The sequence below is a fragment of the Carettochelys insculpta genome, chromosome 2, assembly GCF_033958435.1.
Source record: "Carettochelys insculpta isolate YL-2023 chromosome 2, ASM3395843v1, whole genome shotgun sequence".
Classification (NCBI taxonomy): Eukaryota; Metazoa; Chordata; order Testudines; family Carettochelyidae; genus Carettochelys; species Carettochelys insculpta.
This window is the reverse complement of record NC_134138.1, coordinates 161,596,091-161,611,328: the sequence shown is the minus strand read 5'-3', so window position 1 is coordinate 161,611,328 and position 15,238 is coordinate 161,596,091. Positions and strand designations below refer to the sequence as shown.

The 15,238-nt window shown below is 44.6% G+C and overlaps 1 protein-coding gene across 2 annotated transcripts in view; it reads left to right on the top strand.

Moving 5' to 3' along the window:
• The first annotated feature begins 675 nt into the window (after nucleotides 1-675).
• TPPP (tubulin polymerization promoting protein) overlaps nucleotides 676-15,238 on the top strand; it is a 124,911-nt gene continuing 110,348 nt past the window's right edge. For both annotated transcript variants that reach the window (XM_074987932.1, XM_074987930.1), the window contains exon 1: nucleotides 676-789. The gene's annotated coding sequence lies outside the window, so the exon portion shown is untranslated. The remainder of the gene's footprint in view (nucleotides 790-15,238) is intronic.

The following is a 15,238-nucleotide window of genomic DNA, read 5'->3' as shown; positions in this document are numbered from 1 at the left end:
GTAACAGCTGAATCCTGCCAATTTTTGGCCTGAGTCTCCTAACTTCCACTGCTTAAACAGACGGTTCAGGGACTCCTGCTGCAGCTTAAAAATCCCAACCCAAGGGCACTGACTCCAGATCGGCCCCTTGCCCACCTTCCAGGCACCCAAATTGTGCTGGGGGTGGGAGGCTGGCGATCTGCGGAGAAGCAGCACTTGTTCTCGATACCAATGGTACCTGTTTGGCTACCTGTGGCCAAAAGCCGCCAGGCCCCGGGGTGTGGGGCTGAAGGGAGGGGCGCCTCCAGCCCCAGACGGCCAGCCAGGCTTCAGGGAGGCCAGGGGGAAGGGAGGGAGAGCTGGACCAAGAGCCCGAGGCCCCTCAGGGCGGGAGCCGTCTGGCGCAGTCTGAGGGCTGGGACGCGCCCAGCTCCCGCCCCCAGCAGAGCCGCGCCCCTCGGCGGCGTGACTGGCCCCCCCCGCTCGCTCCCGGCGCCCCACCTGCGGGCACCTGCCGCCGGGCCGGGGCTCACCTCCGCAGCCCAGCCTGCAACCTGCCATGTAAGGCAGCACCTCCAGCCGCGCTAATTCGTTACCTCACACCCGAGCGGCGCCCGCCCCGCGCAGCCTATAGGGGCCGGGGGCGGGCGCGGGCGCCGGGCCGCTCACCAATGCCAGCCGCGCGGGGGCGGGCCGGTGGCGGAGCGGCGGCGCCCGGCTCGTCGTGCCTGGGTGTCCCTGCGGCGCGCGTCGGCTCGCGGGTGGCTGCCAGGCTGGGCTGGGGGACGCGCGCCCGCTCCGAGCCGAGGGGTAAGTGGGCGCCCGCGCCTGGGGGCAGCGCGAGGCATCCCCGCGGGGCGCTGCCGGTGCCCCTGGGGCGTAGCGCGGAGCCGCAGCGCCGCTCGCTCGGCTCCCGGGCGGCTTCTCGCGGGCTGTGCCCGCGTCGGGGAGCGGGCGGCGGCGGCGGGATGTGATCACTGCGCAACCTGCCCGCGGCGCCTGTGCTAGAGCCAGGTGCGCCTCTGGCGCGTTCGCCTTATATAACCAGCCCCGCCGGCGGGAGAGAAACGGGCCGGGACCTCTCCGTGCCAGCCTCCCCGCCCGGCCTCGTGTCCTCTTCCTCCGGGCAAGAGGAGAGAGGCGCCGCGCAGAGCTGCTCCCCCTTCTCAGGAGCGGCCGTCAGCCCAGCGCCATGAAGCTGGGATCCTTCCCTAGCTGCGTCGTGTCTAACCCTGAAGGATGGAGCAGCCGCTGCGCCCTGGCAGCCGCATCCTCGTGTAGGACTCCTCCTCCCGCTCCCCGGCTCGGAGGACGTGCAACAGCACCTGCCTTGGGAGAGCTGGGTTCTTGCGTGGTTGATGTTAGTGAGCACCCCGGGGTGTTCAGTCTGAGCCCAGCAGTGCTCCCTTCATTCCAACCATGCAGAAGCGAGTGTGGCCTTCACCCGACTTGTTCACACCAGCGTTTCAGGTGATAGCTGGCTCTGGGTTAATTATGGAAATGTTTTAATTTTAGTCCACCTTATTAATTTAAACTGTCTGGGCTGTTTACTGAGAGCTTCTTTAGTCTCTCTTTATGGCTATGTCTAGGCTATGGGGATCTGTCGACAGATATTACTGTCCGAAGAGATCAGATTGCATCCACGCACAATCTGCTCTGTTGCCAGAGAGCAGCCAGACTGCCCAGCTGCTCTCTCGATAGAATGGCCATCTGGAATCTCAGCAAACAGAGCTGCCTGGTGAACTGGAAGCCCTGTCTCTTGACAGAGAGCTCCCGCCCCAGAAATTGTCAACAAAGCCAAGTTTTGTCAACAGAGTGCCAGCAAAACACATTCTGTGTGTAGACGCTTCTCAAATTTTGTCAGCAAAACCCTCTAGTGTAGTTGCAGCCTATGTGTTTTGATACAGAACTGTTATATTTGTATCCCTACTAGCTCTTTCTTTTTCTGTCATGTCATGTATCTTAGGATGTGAGTTGCAATTCATGAAAGCTTTATGCCATGATAAAATTTTTAGTCTTTAAGGTGACACTGGACTCTTTGTTTCTAGTAAAACTGGTGGTTTGTGAGTGGCTGCAGCTCTACCATGGACAAATAGCTTTTTCTCTCATTATCACTACAAAATGGTAGTGTTTGAATACACAATTATAAAAACAGATTTTTTTTATTTAGAAATTTGGTACAGTGTATAGTTTTGTAATTGTTCCCTATACTGGCCTAAATACAAACAATTCTCTTTACATGCCAACATGCAATACTATGCTGTTCTGTAGATGTGTGTGGATATAAAATTCCTTTGAGTTCTCTACAACCATTAGTTTTGCTCACTGGATTTATGAATGGCAGGACACCGTCTAAAGAAGTACATCTATTTAAAAACTGTCCCTGATTTCCAATCACCAGAAGCACTAATTACACACTGTTAATGGGTTTTGGGGAAGAAGAACTTCAGGTATGTTAAAAATACACTTTAAGAATCCTGCCTGAACCTTGAAAATTCATCTTCCAGTGGCTCACCATTAATCAAAGGCAATGATACCTCATTAAAATTCAGTAGGAACCCCAGCTTTTCACCACAAATGTCACTGGAGAAGTTTGTATAAAAACTTGCCTTCCATTTTCACATAAACAAGGAACACTTTGAAATATGACTACAAACTTCAATTTAACTCTTACTGGTCTTGCTGCCAGAATCTTTTTATACAGCTTTATTTATGTTCTTTATAATATTTTTACATCTCAGAGGGACTTTAAAAGATTTTTTACTGTTAAAATGAAAAATTGAGAACAAATGAAGAAGGGTAGAGAATTTTCATAGTAGTCTGTGTTGTCAGACTTCAGAGATGATTGTTAAGAAAAGCACAGATATGAAAAGATTCCGTTTGTTTGGCTCTTAAAATTTGAGCGGTCATTGTTGTTTCTTCTTGCCAGTAGCTAAATACTATTCAAGATTAGTTGCAGCTTTTTTCTCTAATGGTTGTACTGAGCTCTTTTGTGTCTGTTTGTGGGCCACAGCCATGTGACTGCAGCCGGTGTATCACTTGTGACTGCCTAAGTGCAATGTCCACTGTTGAGTATTAAAATAGCATGAGGTTTTATGGAGCCATGTATGGAACAGTTTACAGATAAAGTAGATCCTCCTCCTGCGGACAATTATTTATAACATCTAAGATTATTGTAATTGGGAAAAAGGCTGTATACAATGACGTTTGTGTGGCAGTTATTTATTTCATTTCTTAATGCGTGTTTTAGGCTGCAAATAGACTGTGCTAGTCTGATTTATGATATTCCAGCTACTTTACATAGAGCCAATTGCAGTGTGGCTTTTCCTAAACATTGTTTTGTTGGAGTCCTCAACTTTGTATTAAAACAAGACAACCTAGTTCTCTTAGGAAAGAGAGATAATTAAGTCTGTCTGGTTATGAGTATCCCCTGTGCACAGACTAACAGACTTTACTGTATGCCCAGGTGTAGACTGAGTGACTAAAGGATAAGCCATCTAATATTTTAATTTGGGATAACAGACTGGACTGAAACGAGGGCTTTGAGAGGAAAAGCTATTGCAGTTGCAATGTAGAACAACAGTGTGCCATAAAAACTCAAGCATTCTCTTGAATTACATAGTTTATTTGTCATACAGCTCTGATTTTTCTGCAGGATAAGGATGTGCCAATATTTGCAAACAATTCTGATTTTCTTTGTGATGGCTCCCATAAAAATCACTTTATTCAGCATAATGATTGGCCTTACTTATTCATCTTACTCATGCATATCTGCTGAATCTATTTAAGGAACAGTCTCAGAGGAGTAGCCATGTTAGTCTGTGGTTTCACAAATAACAAGCAATCATGTAGTACCTTAGAGACTAACACATTAATTAGGTCAAGTATCGGAGGGGTAGCCGTGTTAGTCTGGATCTGTAACAGCAACGAAGGGTCCTGTGGCACCTTATAGACTAACAGAAAAGTTTTGAGCATGAGCTTTCGTGAGCATAGACTCACTTCATCAGGTGCTGGTCTTGGAAATCTGCAGGGCCAGGTATACATAAGCCAGAGCAAGGGTGGGGATAACAAGGTTAGCTCAGTCAGCAAGGGTGAGGCTTACTACCAGCAGTTGATCTGGAGGTGTGAACACCAAGGGAGGGGAAGCTGCTTTTGTATTTAGCCAGCCATTCACAGTCTTTGTTTAAGCCAGAGCTGAGGGCGTCGAATTTGCAGATGAATTGTAGCTCAGAAATTTCTCTTTGGAGTCTGGTCCTGAACTTTCTTTGCTGTAGGATAGCTACTTTTAAGTCTGCTACTGTGTGGCCTGGGAGATTGAAGTGCTCTCCTACGGGTTTTTGTATATTGCTATTTCTGATATCTGATTTGTGTGTGTTTATTCTTTTACGTAGAGACTGTCCAATTTGTCCAATGTATATAGCAGAGGGGCATTGCTGGCACATTATGGCATAAATTATATTGGTAGATGTGCAGGTGAATGAACCCACGATGGTGTGGCTGATCTGGTTAGGTCCTGTAATGGTGTTGCTGGTGTAGATATGTGGGCAGAGCTGGCAACGAGATTTGTTGCATGGATGGGTCCCTGAGTTAGAGTGACTGTGGTGCAGTGTATAGTTGCTGGTTAGGATTTGCTTCAGGTTGGCAGGTTGTCTGTGGGCAAGGACTGGTCTGCCTCCCAAGGCCTGTGAAAGTGGGGGATCATTGTCCAGGATGTGTTGTAAATCCCTGATGATGCGCTGTAGAGGTTTTAGCTGAGGATGGTAGGTGATGGCTAGTGGTGTTCTGTTGGTTTCTCTCTTGGGCTTGTCCTGTAGTAAGAGGCTTCGTGGCACGTCTGGCTCTGTTGATCTGTTTTTTCACTTCCTCAGGTGGGTATTGCAGTTTCAAGAATGCTTGGTAGAGATCCTATGGGTGTTTGTCTCTGTCGGAGGGGTTGGAGCAAATGCAGTTATATCGTAGTGCTTGGCTGTAGACAATGGATCGTGTGGTGTGCCTGGGATGGAAGCTGGAGGCATGAAGGTAGGCGTAGCGGTCAGTAGGTTTACGGTACAGGGTGGTATTGATGTGGCCATCGTGTGTTAGCACCGTGGTGTCCAGGAAGTGGATCTCCTGTGTGGACTGTTCCAGGCTGAGGTTGATGTTGGGGTGAAAGTTGTTGAAGTCCCAGTGGAATTCCTCCAGAGTCTCCTTCCCATGCGTCCAGATGATGAAGATGTTATCAATGTAGCGTAAGTAGAGATGGGGTGTTAGTGGACAAGAGCTAAGGAAGTGCTGTTCCAGGTCAGCCATGAAAATATCGGCATATTGAGGGGCCGTGCGGGTACCCATAGCTGTGCCGCTGATTTGAAGGTATATATCGTTGCCAAATCTGAAATGGTTGTGTGTGAGGATAAAGTTACAGAGCTCAGCCATCAGATGTGCTGTAGCATCATCAGGGATACTGTTCCGGACAGCATTTATTCCATCGTTGTGTGGGATGTTGGGAAAGAGAGCCTCTACATCCATGGTGGCTAGGATAGTGTTTTCTGGAAGGTCATCAATGTATTGCAGTTTTCTCAGGAAGTCAGTGGTGTTTCGGAGATAGCTGGGAGTGCTGGTGGCATAGGGTCTGAGGAGAGAGTCCACATAACCAGATAGTCCTTTAGTGAGATTGCCAATGCCCGAGATGATGGGGCATCCAGGATTTCCAGGTTTGTGGATCTTGGGTAGTATTTAGAATAGACCTGGACGGTATCCCCCACTTTCACAGGCCTTGGGAGGCAGACCAGTCCTTGCCCACAGACAACCTGCCAACCTGAAGCAAATCCTAACCAGCAACTATACACCGCACCACAGTCACTCTAACTCAGGGACCCATCCATGCAACAAATCTCGTTGCCAGCTCTGCCCACATATCTACACCAGCAACACCATTACAGGACCTAACCAGATCAGCCACACCATCGTGGGTTCATTCACCTGCACATCTACCAATATAATTTATGCCATAATGTGCCAGCAATGCCCCTCTGCTATATACATTGGACAAATTGGACAGTCTCTACGTAAAAGAATAAACACACACAAATCAGATATCAGAAATGGCAATATACAAAAAACCCGTAGGAAAGCACTTCAATCTCCCAGGCCACACAGTAGCAGACTTAAAAGTAGCTATCCTACAGCAAAGAAAGTTCAGGACCAGACTCCAAAGAGAAATTTCTGAGCTACAATTCATCTGCAAATTCGACGCCCTCAGCTCTGGCTTAAACAAAGACTGTGAATGGCTGGCTAAATACAAAAGCAGCTTCCCCTCCCTTGGTGTTCACACCTCCAGATCAACTGCTGGTAGTAAGCCTCACCCTTGCTGACTGAGCTAACCTTATTATCCCCACCCTTGCTCTGGCTTATTTATACCTGGCCCTGCAGATTTCCAAGACCAGCATCTGATGAAGTGAGTCTGTGCTCACGAAAGCTCATGCTCAGAACTTTTCTGTTAGTCTATGAGGTGCCACAGGACCCTTCGTTGCTATTAATTAGGTCATGAGCTTTCACGAGTAAGACCCACATCTTCAGACTAGAAAAAGGAATAGAATCCAGGGTACATCTAGGCAGGAGAGGTTCCTATGTGCTTCCACTTTCCAGTTAAAATTCTTGAGCTTAACAGCTTTCACGATGGGGATGTGCATGTGCTAGAATCCAAGTGGCTCTGCCATCCTTCACTCCATTTCTGTTTTGTGGTTGGTGGTGGTATTTGCTTTGAGATTGTTGGCTGCTTTGGCCCTGGAAATGAGATCTGCTTGTTTTCTGGGTTGGAAGGGTGACTGAACAGTGGAATACACAAGTGCTAGCAGTTCTTCCTAGGCTGCAAGGGCCTGTTTTGTGATACATCAGCTAGTGGTATTCCCAGAGGGATTTACTGGGACCAATCATAGTCAACATATTCATAAATGTTATGGAGAAAGGGGTCATCAGTGAGGTGGCCAAAATTACTCAGGATAGTTAAGTCCACAGTAGACTGCAAAGAGTGTCAAAAGAAACTCGCAAAATTGGGTAAGTGGGTAACAAAATGGCAGATGAAATTCAAGGTTGACAGATGCAAAGTAAGGCATATTGGAAAACATAATCACAACTCTACATATAAAAAGAGGGGTCTAAATTAGCTGTTACTACTCAAGGGAGTGATCTTAGTCATTGTGGGTAGTTCTCTGAAAACATCTCAGTTTGTAGTGCTAGTCAAAAAAGAAACTAATGTTGGGAATCATTAAGAAAGAGATAATGAGACAGAAAATGTCATATTGCCTTTATATACATACATTCATGGTACCCTGCATCTTGATTACTGTGTGAAGAAATGGTCACCACATGTCAAAAATATATATATTGGAATTGGTAAAGGTTCATAAAAGAGCAGCAAAAATGATTAGGAGTATAGAACAGCTGCCATACGAAGCAAAACTAAGTAGACTGGAACATTTCAGCTTTGTAAAGAGATGACAAAGGCAGGATATGATAGAGGTCTATAAAATCATGACTGGTGCAGAGAAAGTAAATGGAAAAGTATTTTCCTCTTAACACATGAATCATCATCATCAATAACTATGGGCTCAGTGTCTGTTGGTGTCTTATGCCTCTGGTCACTACTTCCTTCCATCTTTCACTGTCCAGCACGGAGTAGCTTAGTTTCTGTAGACTAGCTCTGCACCAATCTACTATATCATCTACCCATTCTCTGTGGGGTCTGCCTCTCTTATTCGAACCATCCATTATTCTGAATACCAGGGTCTTGACTTTTTGTTGGTTGTTCGTTCTGCCAATATGCCCAAATAGTTGTAACTTATGTTGTATAACCTTCTGCAGTAGGTTCTCTTTCAGCTGTATCTTCCTACATGATTCCTTGTTGGTGACCTTCTGCATCCATCCTATTCTCAGAATATTTCTATAACAACTCCTCCCAAAGGCCAATATTCTTCTCTTTGAATCTTTTGTTACCACCTATGTCTCACATACGTACAGCATGCTGCTGAATACACGTTTTCAAGATGTTCATCTTCATTCCTAAGCTAATCACTGTGCTTTTCCAGCTCTTATCCGTCTCCTTCAAACTTGCTCTTGCTTTCGCTGTTCTAGTCGCTATTTCCTTCTTACAGTCTAGATTATATATTACGTTTCTCCCCAGATACGCAAACTTCTCTACATTCTCTAGTTCAATCCCATCTACACCGATCTTCCTTCCTATTTCCGTATCTCCAAATACCATTTGTTTTGTTTTATCAATGTTCATAATCAGTTCAGATAGCTTCCTTTCCTTGTTTAGCACCTGCACCGTTTTTGCTAACATCTCACCTTCCTCAGTGATAACCTTGATATCATTTGTGAGCTTTAACCTAATTCTTATTCCATGCACAGACATCCCTTCTACCTCTTTCTTGAACTTGTCCATCACTCTCTTTAGATGCGTAATGAAGATACGCAGTGATATCAGATCTCCTTGTCTTGTACGTCTATTCATTCTAAACCAACTTCCCAACTCTGCACATGTTCTCACTGCTGTCTCTGCATTGCCACTGATATCCTTCAACAACCGTATCAGTCTGCTAGCCACTCTGTACGACTTCTACACCGCCCCAGTCACTTTCTGGTCTATACTGTCAAATGCCTTCTGAATATCGATGAAGCAACTGTAGATGCTCTTTTTCTTTCAGCGAGGTTTCTCCACTATCCATCTTAGTGCCAATATCTGCGGTATGGTACTTCTGTCTTTCCTGAACCCCACTTGCCCGTCTGCTACATGTTCTTCTATCTGTGATCTTAATCTTTCTGTCAGTATGATCATTAGCACCTTGCCTAGATGATTTATTAGGGCAATCACTCTGTAGTTCTTGCACATGAATGAGGGTCACCAAGTTAAATTAATAGGCCGCAGGTTTAAAACAAATAAAAGGAATTATTTTTTCATGCAACACAGAGTCAGTCTGTGGAGCTCCCTGACAGAAAATGTTGTGAAGGCGAGAACTTTAACAGGGTTCAAAAAGAACTAGATAAATGAATGAAGGATAGGTCCATCAGTGGCTGTTAGGATGGGCAGGGATGGTGTCTCTGTTTGTCAGAAGCTGAAAGTGGGTGACCAGGGATGGTCACTTGATTACCTGTTCTTCCTCCAAAGGCACCTGTCATTGCCACTGTCAGAAGACAAGATACTGGGCTACATGGACCTTTGGTCTGATCCAGTATGGCTGTTCTTATGTTCTTACACTCTGAGGTTTATACCTTTTATAGTGTTGTGCCAGAGCACCCCTAGGGTAGACACAGCTTACAGTGATGGGCAGGATTTACACCCACGTAGAGACACACACTATTCTGAACAGCAGTCAGCTCAATGCAAGCATTCTTCTGTTCACTTTATTTCTCTACACTGAGGGCTAAGTCAGCAGACCTTCGTCATTCGGGAATGGAGTTCTCACACCCTGGGCAATGTAGCTGTTGACCTAATTTAAAATGTAGACCAGACCTAAGCTCATGTTCATCTGAACAGGTGGAAAATCATTAGCAGTGCATTCACACAAGACAGAAAGGAGAGTAGGGCAGTTATATTTGCTTTTCATAAGAAGAAGAGCTGTTTCAGGACTTTAGATCAGGCAGCAGATATGCAATTGATTTTTTTTAAGAAAAAGATAAATACGTGAGTGGATAGGGAGCCTAAATCAGTGGTTTTCAACCAGTGTGCCATGAGAACTGTCCATGTGTTCCATGAAATTTCATCAATCTTGCATCACTGTGACTCTTTTCAGAACTGTGGGGCAGGGAATGGGGAGGAAAATTGATGATCCCACACCAGCTAGGACTCAAGCAGTATGGCTGCTTGAGTTGCAGCTGGTGTGGGGTTCATCAATTTCCCGCCTGCAGTGGCTCCACCATGAGAGGAAGTACTGACCCCTGTGGACCCCATTAGTGCTGGGAGGCAGCTGAACTGCTCCTTCCTGGCCCAAATGGGCTGGTGGGAAGCCTGCTCCCACTCTGTCCTGTGGCAGAGGGAAACAGGGAGGGCAAGAGTCTGTAGGAGCTGGGACAAGATTTAAATGCTGCATCCTGGCTCCAACAGGCTGGCAGGGAGTAGAGCCTCCTTTCACCGGTTACTTGTTTACTCAACGTCCTTAGCAAGACGTTGAGCAGATTTTGAAAATGTGTCTGGGCTCACTGTCTAAGATGGTGTGTTCTGTGGGGGATTTGAAACATTAATGCATTTGATGCTTGTTTAGCTTGTTGTATACCGTATTGGCTGGGTCTACATTTGCCCCCAACTTCGAAGGGGGCCTGGTAATCAGGGTGATGGGCGATAACTAATGAAGTGCTGTGGTGAATATGCAGCACTGAATTAGGCTAATTCTCCCCCACGGCAACTTCAAAGCGTCAGACTTCAAAGTGGTGGCATGCGTGCAGCTGCGAGCACTTCAAAGTGCCCATACTATTTCGAAGGGCCTTTACTCCTCAAAATTTTGGAGAATAAAGGCACTTTGAAGTAGCGCTGGCACTTCGAAGTGCCCGTGGCTACATGCATGTCGGCACTTCCAAGTTTGATGCTTTGAAGTTGCCACAGGGGAAAATTAGACTAATGAAGTGCTGCATATTCAACACAACCCTTCATTAGTAATCTCCTGTCACCCTGATTACCAGGCCCCCTTCGAAGTTGGGGGCAAATGTAGACGAGCCCATTATGTTGCAAACCTCTCTAGTAAGACTGTAACCATAGTACACATAAGTAAGTGTTGTATTTACGAGCAATATATTGAGCTAAAAAAAGTGGATGTGCCTTTGAAATGTTTGTCTCATTGAAGTGTGCGTGCTACTGTAAAGGCTGGGAACCACTGGCCGAAGTTGCTGGTCTTACGTGTTCCTTTTTTGTTCCTTCTTTTCTAATACTCTTTTTGCACATATGTCTGTTTACATGCACATGTGTCTTTTGTGAGGTCTGGAAACATTTAAAAATGAACTCAATCTGATCCTGGAATAATATCAAAGACCAAGAATGACAGTCCAGACAGACTTCTTCAAGGTCCATGTAGTTAATATAGATGTTGAAGCTCTCCCTGCATCTACAATGCTACTTTCCTCTAAAGCAGTGCTCACTGAGCTAATTGCTAGCAAATATGACTTGGTTCAGTGTACTTCTGCCTTTCAAATATAGGGAACCTCAATTTAAAACTAGCTCACTAGAGACATGTTTGAAGAAAATTGACCATATAGGTAAACCCTCTGAAGGTAACAGCTTGTTTCCCTGAGGGAAGTGCCTGTTCCTGACAAGATATTAAAGGCAAATTTAAAGTACAGCATTGAATGGCATATTTAGCCAAATGAGTGCTTTGAACTCTGCTGACAAAGGAATCCCTGTATTGGAAGGACCTGAGACATTTTGTTTTTAAAGTTACATGTTAAGGACTCTTTATCTTGAAAATGCTTAAAGGGCCACCTAGGAGAGAGAGTGTCTGCAACGGGTAACAGTCTGATTTCCCTCTCAGAGGAGAAGGACTGGAACAGAATGCTTCAGGCAGACAGTATTAGGCTGTGTCTGTACAAGTAACCCAGGTAGTCATGACCATGCTATTCTTAATTTAGCTAGCACAGGTAATGGTAGCATAGACACAGTGGTACGGGCTAGCAACCAGAGTAAATACTCATGGTTGCTGGAGGGCTTAATACTTGCATAGCTAGCTTGCATTGAAGCCTGTGCCAACACAGCTGCACAATGTTGTTATCTACACTCGCTAGGCTAAAGCTAAGACAGGCTATACTTACTCGTACTGTGATCATGCCTTCACTTGTAGTGCAGACGTGCTCTCCAATATCCCAAGCTAAACCAGTTGGGATGCACCAGTACGTGAATGGCTGGCCTTAAGTAAATTCTCAGATGGTTTCCAAAATCACTGCTTATGATTCAGCAATCATTTTTCCCCATCTTATTTGGTACTAAATCACTGTCTGCATGTTATGCTTCTAGATGTACTTACTCTTATGGAGTAGAGGTAAAATTGATGAAGCTGTTCAGTCTTAGAGTTTAAGTCCTAAAAGGAGCTTTAGATTATATATTCTGACTTTGGTTACCCTACCTGTGACAGATACAAAGAGCAAGTATGGAAAATCAGAAGGGGTGGGGAGTAACAGGCATCTATATAAACCCAGGATCGTCTCCATAAAATTGGGACACCCTAATCATGGGCCATTAAATTTCATCCACTTCCACTTTCTACCCTCACTAGTAGAAATGCATCCCTGATTTTTAATTTGAATTTGTCTGGCTCCAGTTTCTAGCCATTGGTTTTTGGTAGGCCATTCTCCACTATGTTAAAGAGCCGTGTGAACTTAGTGACTTCTTCCAGCAATGGTACTTGTACATTGTGATCAGTTGCCTCTTGATCTTCTTTTTGATAAACTAAACAGATTAACCTCTTAGTCTCTCACTGTAAGGCATTTTCTCTGGCCCTCAAGTTATTTTTCTCTTTTTTTTTTTCTGCATCCTGACCAGTTTTTCAACAGGGTATGACTGTTTGTGGCCATTAAAAATCCCATGGTATTTCTTGTACTACTAAGGTGTCAGCTCCATTTTCCTGACCAAATTCCATTTCTGTTAACTACATTCTGATTGATTTCCTGCTAGATTTTTAGTTGTTAGAGTACTCCTTGTGCTAAATTGTTGAAGAGAATCACAGCATGCTTTTGAACCACTGCTGGGCTCCTCCCTGTTTTAGTGGTTGGTGAAATGGTCTGTTCCCTTTCTCATGGAGTGCTGCATCCTTGTTAGGGGCAATGTTTCAGAGAAGTACTTTAAATCCGTGCATTAAAAGGTGCTGTAGAAATTTAAAATAGTGATATACTGCAGAAAAGAGGTCATAAATGAGGTTTAGGCTGATACAGAAGCTCAACCAAGGTTAGTAGGTTGACTTAATTTGACTCAGGGATTTTATCTAGAATTAAAGTCTAATGTTTCTGGAACTGTGGAGCTGTTTGTTTAATGCAACATAGGAGACAGTTGAGAAGAGCTACTAGGTTAAAATAGAAAAAGAAAATTATCACTTTGTCCAGTCACTTCCTCACATTATAGAAAGGAAATGACTGGACTGAACAGTTCTGGTTCTTTTCATGCTGTATTTTAATTCAAGTGAATTTGGACTGAGTCTTTTCATTGTAAATAATGGAATATTATTCATACATTTCTGTGAAACCTGTGGTGGACCTGTTGGCTTGCATCCATGGACAATTGCAGAATATTGCGGGCTTGCTTCTTTGTTTCATTGGTCTATTGGAACTACTCTGCCAGCAAATGGCAACCCAGCAGATGCAGGGATTGACTCAAGTATCAGAGGAATACTCAGGTGATATAGAGATAGTAGGGCAGAAAATAACTGATTGTACTGTTCACCTTCATACAGACATGCTGATGCTATCAGGTTGGAGTAGAAATTTTTGCGTTACTGTATGATTGTGAGGAATGTTCTGTGTGTATTACAGTGCTGTATATGCCAGAGGGCTATGTGAAGCATCTGTCTACAGAAGGTCCCGTCAGAAAAGACATTATGACAAAACTTCTGTCGACAGATCGCATCCACACCTAAATGTGGATCAATCATTTGATCCACTCTGTTGACAGAAGGGCTTCCTGGAGCATATACACAGTTTTTTTTGTTGACAGCTTCTGTCTGCAAAATGCATTTTGTGTTTTAGATGCTCTGCAAGTTTTGTCTACAAAACTTTCTAGTGTAGACTTAGCCATAGAAAGGCGGAGTTTGTGTGTGTGTGTTGTGTTAAGGTGCATTAAAGGATATAAATTGGATATATGGTTGTTTTTAGAGGTTTACACTGAGTTGTGTTCTCTGGGGGAGATATCTGTTTTCTTTTTATGATGAAGCAATAACTGAACTTACTTTATGTAATCAACAGTCTTGCAATATTCATCCATTATGAAGCTTTGATTTTTGTAATAAAACAATAATGACCATTTGGTTCTCAGATGAAAACCAAGTCTCCTTTTTGTTGCTTTTATCTAAGGTAGTTCTCTTGAGTGGCGTGTGTAACTTTAAAAAAAGAAGCATTAGGAAAGCTGTGTAATCAATTTTATTATTTTATTCTTGTGTATGCAAATTGGTGGGAGTGAGCATTTCAGCAGGTCTTTATGCAGCTCCATATAATCTACAATTCCTTGCCCTGTCCATAGTGCTAGGCACAAGAACACTTTAAGCCATACAGTTCTTCTTAAAGCCAATTAAGTGAATGAACCCTTTACAGCACCTGGAAAAAATTTGTGGAAAAAATCTTTACGCTTCACTCTGCAATGAACGGGATGTTGCCTACATCTTCTAGGTGTTGTATCACTTGCTGCCCAAGCTGAGTGCTCACCCCTTGCAGTATTTGGCTCTAATGGAAGAAATGTGGCAAAGAGCAGAGCTCAAAAAGGGACTGCATTAACATACTAATCACTGCAGTGGCACTGAAAGGAAAGCTTGCACTAAATTGCCCCAAGCAACTGCATCAGAATAAGGAGATGATTTCATTTCTCTATCTGCTAATCAATTTACTCCATATAAATGTTGACCCAAAATGAGGAAAAAAATTCCACTTGTTGAGTTTTGTTCCTGATGCTTTAATGTCCTATACAGTGCAGTTATGGAATGGTTGTGAAATAGCAAGATAGATCACATTTTGTCTGGGCAAAACAGAGATACAATCAAGAAAAAATGAAAGGATTTAGTGTTTTGTGCTAAAGTTGGGGGTTAGAGAGCATGACCCCTTTAAAACCTTCTTCTCTTGGTCCAGGGGAGAGGGAGGAGGTTCAACAATGAACAGACCTTCATGTATTGAGGAGCCCAAGAACCAGTTTGAGTCCCAGAAGGGACTGGGCACAGGAGCCTAGGAGGAGCACCATGCCAGAGAGAAATCCACTTAGAAGGACAAAGTAAAGCCAGACCCAGTATCACTGCTACCCAAAGCTGTATGGGGCCCTGACTACTGAGGCTTGTGACTTTGCAGTGGTAATAATGAAGGAGGCTGTAGTTAGGTAAGTGTGAAGATTGTCACTCTATGGCTGTGGCCACGCTAGCCCCTCCTTTCGGAGGGGGCATGGTAATGAGGCACTTTGGCAGATGCTAATGAGGCACTTGTCCTGAATATGCAGCATCCTATTAGCATAATGGTAGCCGCTCATGCTTCAAAAGTGCCGCTCTCAAAATTCACTCCACCAATGTAGCTAGGGGGCTTTCAAAACAACCCAGTGATTTCAAACGCTCTTTCC